General features: G+C 48.3%; 1 pseudogene; it reads right to left on the bottom strand.

The window, feature by feature from the left end:
- Window positions 1–4,756: 4,756 nt before the first annotated feature.
- Window positions 4,757–6,665, bottom strand: LOC102402254 (annotated as a pseudogene).
- Window positions 6,666–9,648: the final 2,983 nt, after the last annotated feature.

The following is a 9,648-nucleotide window of genomic DNA, read 5'->3' as shown; positions in this document are numbered from 1 at the left end:
AAGCTGACCCTGTGGCAGTTCAGGGAGAGATGAAGGAAGGGCGACTGAGAGGAGGGGCCTGGAGGCAGCTGCAGGAATCGGTGAGCCGTTCCCAAGCCCCAGCTTTCTTGGGCCCCCCTTTGGATTGCTGCTTGTAAGAGGCGAATTCCAAGATGGCTTCCTGAACGCTAAGGAGTTCCTGGGGTCAACCTGTCCTTCTTTGATTGGTGGAGCCAGCCAGTCATGAGACTGAAATACTGACTGGGTACTGGGCATTCGTTAGTGTCTTGGTAACCAATGACAAATCTGTTAAAAAAAACAAAACATGGTAGCAGATATTTAAGGAACTTGGGGGAATGCAGGCCAAGGAACCCAGCCCTTGGGCCCCAGTTACTGGACTCTTGACTTGGTTACTGTTTTAGGGGAGATTTTGTTGAAAGGTGGTAAAAACTGCTCTAAAAAACCTGGGGCTGGGAATTCCCTGCAGTCTGGTGATTAGGGCTCCTCGCTCTTACTGCCTAAGGCCGGGTTCGATCCCTGATCAGGGAACTAAGATCCCACAAGTCATGTGGTACAGCCAAAAAAATAAAAATGAAACAAAAACCCGAAAGAAACAATACCCTTAGGGCCATGAATATCATCTCCTAAACAAGGAAGGGAGGGTATTGGTCTTAGAAAGCTTCCTTCCTCATAGATTAAGACCTTTATTTTTCTTTAATGTAACTAGCTAGACTGGTTTCAGGTAAACAAACAGTCCACCCTGCCTAGGCCAGGCACTAAAAACAAAACAGAAGAAATTCCTTCCCTCAGAATTATGGTAGTAGGAGACACCCAAAGCCCTAAATAAACAAGTTGTCTGTATATGGTTTACTAGTGGTTTCCTTTTGTTTTCCTATGTTAAGCAGTGTTCTTGGAGCTAAATCTATCCTATGTTGCATAATTCACTTATAAGTCATGTTGGGTTTTTTCCTTCTTCAATCATATAGTCAAAAGGAGATTTTGGTCCAGACGTGTGCCTGTCAACCAGCAATAGGAAAAGTTCTGGCTAGCTGTTGTCCCAAAGTTTCTCATTCTTGAATTTGGGAGAATTCAAAATGGAATCACTGAAGCCCCAGAGTGAACTGTCCAAGGATCAGTCAACTGACAAACAAGAGCCAGGTTTCCCAGTTCACAGGCTGAGGTGGTATAAGTCACCATCACCTGATGCTGAGACTGCCTGTTCTACACTCCAGACCAAGCTGCTGGCCCAGGGGTTGATACACACACAGCTCGTGGTAAAGGCATTAAGTATACAGCTCTTGCTAGGCGACATAGAATTTCCACATTTGTCACCTCACTCCACACAGACTTACTAAATTTAGTAAATGAAGTTACAAATTACCCAGTTAAATCTGAATGCAATATTTGGAACATACTTATACTTTAAAAAAAAATCTGTCTATTTGAAGTTTGATTTTAATTGAGTGTCTTAGTGCATTAGCGCTGCTATAACAAAATACCACAGACCAGGTGGCTTAAAAAACACACATTTATTTCTCATGGTTCTGGAGGCTAAGAAGTCCAAGATCAAGGCACTAGCAGATTTGGAGTCTGGAGAGAGCCCTTCTCCGGATTTACAGATGGCTGTCTTCTCCCTGGGTCCTTGTATGGTAGGAAGGATGAGGGAGCTCCATGGGGTCTCTTGCATCACCACTCACGGCATTCAGGAAGCCTCTGATCGTGTGACCTATGTACCTCCCAGTGGTCCCACTTCCTAATACCATCACCTAGGGCAGTAGGATTTAGCAAACGAGTTTTGGTGAGATATAGGATTTAGTCCATAGCACTGGGTGCTCTGTATTTTGTCTGGCAACCCTAACCCCACAATCTTCAGAGGCAGGCAGTATCAGTGTCCCTGTCTGATCGCTGAGGCTCACAAAGAAAATTGCCTAAGGTCAATCAACCAAGGTGGTGGCGGAAACTGGCCCCTGGGTTCACCCCTGGGTGTCATGTTTAAGGCATCAAGGATGTGCTGGGGTGGAGTGTGGGTGTCTTGGGGCCAGAAGGGATGAACAATGTAAGCTAAGGCCACAGAGGGACCAACCAGCATGAGTTGTGGATCCTGCAGTCTTCATATTAGAGGGCAGAGAAGAGAGAGTTTCCGTTCTTAGCTGTAACTGATTTTCGGTTTTAGTTTACTGTACCAGGACCTGGGCACCCCAGCCAATAAGGCTGGAAACGCAGGAAGCCATCTGGAGCTGTGTGCTGAGTCATAGGGCCCAGAGAAAAACAAGAACATCATGATGGCAGAGGAGGAGGTGGGGAGCAACCTCCCTGGAGATCACGAATGGCCACCAGAAATAGAAACCGCTCCCTTTGAAGCATCTGTTAAAAGGGCCAAGATCACCATGCAACTGGAATCCCCTTTCTATTAAACACCGACTGAATGCAGAGCTCTGTTCTGTGAGAATGTCAAAAAGTCAGATGGTTAGTGAAAGTTTCTAGCTTTTTTTGAGGGGTGGGGTGGGGTATTGTTTCTTTTTTTTTTTTTTTCCAAATCCAGTCTCATCCTCTTCTCTTACTACCTGTGAGCCCTTGGGTGGTATACTTAAATTTTCTGACCCCATTTCATCTTTAGGAATAACAATCCTCATCTCACTAAGATACTGTGAGGGTTTCAATGAAATCACATTTTTAGAAAGTGTCTTGCCTAGGTCTAGCACACAGTAGATGGTCCCAAAAGAGTAGATTTTGTTGTCAGAGAGACATAAAAATATCTGCCTTTGGGGTTGGTGTGGGGATTAAATCAGATAATGTGGGGAGGGGAAACACTGGATACAGGTCTCGGGGAGAAGTCAGCTAAAGATGAGATTCCTTTTTCCTTGTTTTGCCCCTAGATAGATCCTGAGATGGCTGGTTCTGGTCCCCCTGGATGCTGTTTAGTAAGGCTAAATACAAACACAGTGAAGGTTTATATATGTTCATTCCATCCACAAATGTTTCCTTTAACGTTGTGCGTATCACTGGTTCAGCCTCTGTGGAGGTAGAGACAAAATGAAAATGAATTCCTATTTGTCCATCGATTTCAGCAATTGTTTCATGGTCAGGCACTCTGTGAAGAACTATATGCGGATTGGATTCTCAGGGCAACTCTTTCAGATAGGTACTATTATAATCCCACTTTACAGATGGGAAAACTGAGGCTCAGAAGGATTCAATACATTGTCCAAAGGCACAGAGCTAGTAGGAAGCAGAGTCAAGGCTCAGTCCCAGGCCTGACTATCCCTACTATGGACCAGTTCCCAGAGGGAGAAAAACACTCAGTTGGAGATTTCAACTTATCCAGGCACAAAGGTGTCTACACAGCACAGTGAGATGAAATGTCAGAGGAGAGGTTGGTCATCAGGGTGACTGACAGCAGTTCTGGGCTGGAAGGGGCTCCCTGGGGGCTTCCGAGAAGGTGGGGGTAGGAGCAGCCCTAGACCGTGGGGAAGCAGATGGAAGAGGGTGTAGTGAAGGCAGGTGAGCAAAGGCACAGAAGACTTGGTCAGGTGTGGGCAGGGCCCAGCGACGGGCCAGCTGGCTGAGCCCAGGGTCTGTTTGAGACACAAAAGGAGGAATATCCAGTTGGGACAGAATCTGGCTGGGGCAGGCTGTCATCAGTTTCCAGAATGATAAACCCCTCAGGCCCAGCTGAGGTGACTTCTAGTCTTAAAGCCTAGAGGATCCCCACAAATCACATGCCGGCCCTGTCAGTGCTCGAAGGTGTACCCGTCACTGGAATGAAGGGGCTTCTGTAGGCAGCAGACATCACCTGTCTCGCTGAGTGACCTCAACCTTAAGTAAGCAGATAGTGACATTTCCTGTGTGTTCAGAGGATTCCATTAAAAAGGCCAAATGCTAAGGGTCATCAAAGCAAACTCAGAGATGGTACAACTGTTCTTCAAGCCAGTCTGGCAATATATATCAAGAGTATAAACACGATCCCCACTTTGATGCCACGATTTTACTGCTAGAAATTAATCCTAGGGAAATGGTCATGGAGGGATGCAAAACTCTGTGTGTACAAGGGATGGTTGCTATAGTATCTCTTGCAAATACAAGTATCAGAAATGTCCCCCCTCCAACCCCAAAAAAAGGAAACAGGTCTGTGGTTAGCAAAGGGGGAAGGGGAGTGGGGGAGGGGTGGGTTGGGATTAGGAAATGCAAGCTGTTATATATAAGATGGATAAACAATAAGGTCCTACAGGGTACTAAATTCAATATCCTGTGATAAAACATAATGGAAAAGGACATGAAAAAGAATGTATATGATTGTATAACTGAATCATTTGGCTGTACAGCAGAAATTAATACAATATTGTAAATCAATTATACTTCAATAAAATAAATCAAATAAAAAAGAAATGTCCCAACTAGTCAATAACAGGGACTTAATTGAAAATGATGATATATCCATTCAATGGACTACCACACTACCATTAAAAGTCGTTGTTTAGTTGCTAAGTCGTGTCCAACTCTTTTGCAACCCTATGGACTGTAGCCTGCCAGGCTCCTCTGTCCATATGGGATTTCCCAGGTGAGAATACTAGAGTGTGTTTCCATTTCCTTCTCCAGGGGATCTTCCTGACCCAGGGATTGAACCCAGGTCTTCTGTTTGGCAGGAGGATTTCTTACCACTGAGCCACCTGGGAAAAGTCACTGTGGTCACACCATATTAAGTGAAAACATCAAGTTGCAAACCATTAATATAGTATGATCTCAGCTTGAAAGTACATTAATAAAATCCATCCCCCCCCTTTTTTTTTTAAATTCCACAGACATTTATTGAGCACCTGTCAAGTAGCAGGAGCAGTCCTAGGCATGGAATACAGCAGTGACTATAACCCGCGGGATGCCTGCCTCTGGGAGAGGAGTGACAACAAAGAACAGTGAATACAAGGCTGCAGATGGTGGTCAGCATGGTGGGAGGGCAGCAGGGGCAGCGGCAGAGGCTTGGCCAGGAGAGCCGTTCCCCAGTTAAGGAGGAGGCCCCAATACCCGAGGGGTCTGTGGGGAGGCACTTGGGGCCTCCTCACCTGCTGCTCGGCGCCCCCTGTGCCAGCCCATTTCTGTCCAACTCGCGCAGGCCTCAGGGAGCAACCCAAGGCCATGACTTCAGCCCAAAAAAGACAGCGGTGGGAGGGGGACCCTTGTTAATCCCCAGCCCCCACCCACCTACCCCAGCAGATAGGTGGGGCTGACCTTTGGGGCCTTGGGACTTTGGTGTGCAGCTAAAGGCACTTGAAGCTGCCTCTGGGGTTTGGGGGTCCCCAGAGGTCCCGGTGATGGCATGGTGGGGGGCCTAGGCACCAGAACCCAGTCTCCCCCGCAGAGGAGGGACAGAGCCACATCCTGGACCGCAGCAGCCTGGCTGTCAGGAGAGTCAGTAGTCACCACATCGCGAGAAGCTACGGTGCACATGGAGGGCTGGTGCCCACAGACACGGTCAACAGTGCTCCAGCTTCAGGCTCTTGTACAGGCAGCTTGTGAAGAGCACGCCAGACACCTGCACACAGGCGATGCCCAGGCCCATGGCCCCGCTGATCCTCAGGTTCTTCTGGATCAGGGTCTCCAGCTTGGTGATACAGCTGCCCCCCACTCTGTAGATGTTGGAGGCGTGGTCCCACCGCCCATGGCCAGCAACCATGGTCTTGCAGCAGCTCTCGGGGACCACATGTCCACCTGCCTGGCCCGAGCGGATGCACTCACTGTCCTGCCAGTCTCGCTCACTGTCCTGCCAGGCCTGCGAGTTGTTGCTGCCACAACAGAGGAACTCCTGCTGCAACTTGCCCACAGCGCTGCTCACGCCCTCGTGGCCCAGCTGGTGGTACGCCTTGGTCATGGTGTCCTTCAGGTTCTCCTTGAGCTCTGCGTTCAGCCGCTGAGAGTAGACATAGACTCCTGCAATGATCTCCAGCAGAGTTAATAAGGAGAAGGATGCAGGACAGACATAGCAGGTTCCTCTGTTCCTTGAAGGTGGCACAGCAGCCCAGAACCCCAGTCACAGTGAAGACAGCGCCCGCCACCACCAGGATGCAGGCTGTGGCCAGGCAGGTGCCCCAAGCCAGCGGCTGATGCAGTCACGCCTGAGGGCCAGCGTCCAGATGCCCACAGCCGTGACGGCCAGACCAGCCAGCCAGAAGCAGCAGCTGCAAGTGAAGAGCAGGCACTTGAGGCAGACGGTGCCGCATGTAGTTGTCGACTTCTCCCCGAACTCGCCCATCCTGGGGCCGGGTGGGCCGGGAAGGGGCTGGCTGGTGGGGAGGGCTCCTCTGTAAGGCAGGAAGACAGAAGTTTCCGCCTGAGGAAGCTCCACTAGAAGGCCAGGGACACGTCACAGGTCTGTCTCAACCAGCCCCGTGTCGGAGTCCGGCCGGCGGCGGGCTGCGGGGGCCGAGACTCTGAGCGCAGAGAATACGCAGCCGGCGCAGGCCCGGCCTGCGGCCAAGGACGCCGCGACGCCGGTCGAGCAGAGCTCCGCGCATGGGCGGGACACCCACTCGGGCGGGCCCCCGGGGTCCACCCAAGGCGGCAGAGGCCAGGCGGGCTGTGGCCGGGGGTGCCCACAGCCCCACTGCGGCCCACGCCCTCTCCATTCACTTTTTAAGTAGCTAAGGTGCTGTGTCCCAGACAATATTCTGAACACTTCGGTGATGGAGGGCAACGAGGTGAGTGTATTATTTGGGAGGCAGTCAGATGACATACCCAGACTAGGCTGCAGTCCATGGGGTCGCTGAGGGTCGGACACGACTGAGCGACTTCACTTTCACTTTTCACTTTCGTGCATTAGAGAAGGAAATGGCAACCCACTCCAGTGTTCTTGCCTGGAGAATCCCAGGGACGGGGGAGCCTGGTGGGCTGCCGTCTCTGGGGTCGCACAGAGTCATACAGGACTGAAGCGACTTAGCAGCAGCAGCAGCAGCAGATGACATATATATAGAATATGTTCAGGAATAAGCAAGGTAATTCTGAGAGTAGTACAGTGCCATAAAGAAGATATAAGATGGGCTCGTTCAGAGGGAGGGACAGGTAGGGATGATCCGAGGAACTGACGGTTTGATTGCCTCCTGCATTGAAAAACATCTGGTCATGAGGATCTGGGGAGGAGCATTTCGGGCAGAGTGCCGAAGACTTTAAGGACAACACAACTGGAGTATTAGAAAAGAAAATAAAGGAAGAGAAGTAGTGCGTGAGCAGGGAGAAAAGAGGCGGGGAGAGTCAGGCACAGGCAGGATAACTAGACTGAAAGCCAAGGTGAGGTGTTTACAGGGAGTTTGGATTTTATTCTAAGTGCAATGGGACCCTGCTGGATTTTTTCAGGCAATGATTATATTCACATTTACATTTTTGTAGCCAGAAGGGAATACATCAGTTGGTTAATAGAGATCATCAAGGGGTAGAGGGGTAATGAACAATTTTTTCTTTGTTTCTGTGTTTTTCTGTAACGCCCAAACTTTGACAACTAGAAACAAACAGTAATTTCTCTTTTAAAAACCATGCACCAGAGAGCAATGCAAGCTAATGGCCACCATTTATGTGGAGCCATTTACAGGAAGAAAAGTCTTTTGCCCATCATCCCATTGCAGTTTTGCAATAACCCCATGAGTTAAGTCAGACCATTTGGAAGGCACAGAGACTCTAGCAGAAAATGTCAGAACTGAGACCAGAATAAAGTTTCTACAGCCTTTGCCCAGGTTGGCTGATTCTGCCAGACAGTGAGGTCTCTGGGCCCCTTAGGTCTGCCTTAGATTCATCCAGATACCCAGAGGCCCAGGAAGAAGTCATGAGATTACTGCCCCGTACCCCGGGAGGTCTGAGGGAGAGTAGGGAGGGAACAATGCCCCCAGTTGTACATGGCTAGTGCAAGAGCACGTGTGTGCAAGAAGAGGGGTCTTGCCTATAGGGTAGATGCTCCATAAACATTTGTTAATTAGTGAAATGACTTGCTTTCAGGAAAATGCTGCTTACTCTTGGGAGGTGGTTTAGCTGACTTCACAATTCATTAGCTGTGTGATCTCAGGTTAAGTATTCTACCCTCCAAGCCCAGAGTCGTCATCTGTAAGATGAAGTTACTCGTTCACCTCTGTGAAGTGTGATAGTTGTGGGTAGGCTCTAGAACCAGACTGCCTGGGCTTGAATCTACTTCTACCCTCTTCTGGTTATGTCCTTGTGGAGATTCTTAGCCTCTCAAGACCTCAGTTTTCTCATCTGTAAAATGTGAGTAATAATACTTGTCTCCTAGCACTGATGTTAGGATTAAATGAATGGATGGAGAACTTTGAAGAGGTCGTAGCACATAGTATGTGCTCCTTGAATGTCAGATAATATTAGCATTAGCATTATAGGGAGTTTGCATCAAGGGAGAAGCTTCCGGAAGAACAGAACTTAACACGGTGCCAATAAGGCTGCTACTGCCTTTCCACCACCATGCCTGCCATGATCACTGTTTCAGTGATTTTTCATAGGAATCATATAAATTCACCAGCCACCTTTTTGTTTAGAAAGGAGACCGCTTTCTAAAGGGGTCACCAGGAGGTCCTTTGCCAAGTTAAACAATAGAACTACTCTCTCTCATCTCAGGAGGTTTATCTGTTCAAGGTCATGGGAAGAAACCTCTGACATTTTTCCAGGGTCTCTGTCTCTAATTCATTTAAGGAGCCACTTTTTACATTTCAGGCTTGACATTTGCTGAATGACATGAATGGAGCCTGCTCAGGTGAGCAGCCTGGGATCACATGACCTCTGACCTCTGCCCCTGTTTTCAAGCTTCAATTGTTTGAAGACCATCAATAATTGTGCAACAGCTGTATACCCCTGGTCTACTGGGTCTCCTCTTCCCTCAGTATTTTTCTTGAACTTGTCTCACATTTAAAGCTCAAAATATGTTGATTCTAAAGGGAAGCATACTCATTACTATAAATGGAAAGCCACAAATAGAAGCTACTCATAAAAAGAAATATTATGCAAATGAAGCAGTATTGCTGAATTCTAGAGGAATAGGGTCGCCCATTGAAGACTCTAGGCTCATGAAGCCTTTTAGATGTTCATTTAAATGGGATATCTGGAGAGGTGTGACAGACATAAGTGCCCCAGTGAGTGTCTTCTTGGTGTAATAAGGATTGAGAAAGACTTTAAAGAGGGAAAAACTCTCTAGCCACCTGATTCTATCTTTTTATTTCTGCGTCTGTTCACCCCCTAGAACTTTCTCCTGTCTGCTAGGGGCTCCCTTCTATGCTGTTCAGTTCTTTATTCAGAAAGGTAAGGAGTGAACAGCCCATTCTCTGCTTCTCGCTTGTTAGGTCTTTTTAGGAAGATTCTTAGCCCTCTCTGAAATGCCACTGCCATGCTCTTGCTTAGTTGTATCTGATTCTTTGTGATTCCATGGACTGGAGCCTGCCAGGCTCCCCTGTTCATGGAATTTTTTAGGCAAGAATACTGGAGTGGATTGCCATTTTCTACTCCAGGGGATGTTTTTGACCCAGGGATCAAACCCGCATCTCCTGAATGTCCTGCATTAGCAGGCAGATTCTTTACCATTGCACCACCTGGGAAGCCCCTCTCTGAAATGAGGGAGCTGGATTAGAAACATATTCTTCTCTGATGATTTTCAGACCCCCAAAGTGTGCTTGGCTGCCCATCCATGTTTTT

Source organism: Bubalus bubalis, chromosome 19, assembly GCF_019923935.1.
Source record: "Bubalus bubalis isolate 160015118507 breed Murrah chromosome 19, NDDB_SH_1, whole genome shotgun sequence".
In the NCBI taxonomy this organism is placed as follows: Eukaryota; Metazoa; Chordata; class Mammalia; order Artiodactyla; family Bovidae; genus Bubalus; species Bubalus bubalis.
Note: the sequence above shows the minus strand (reverse complement) of the source record. Positions and strands in the feature narration are given on the sequence as shown.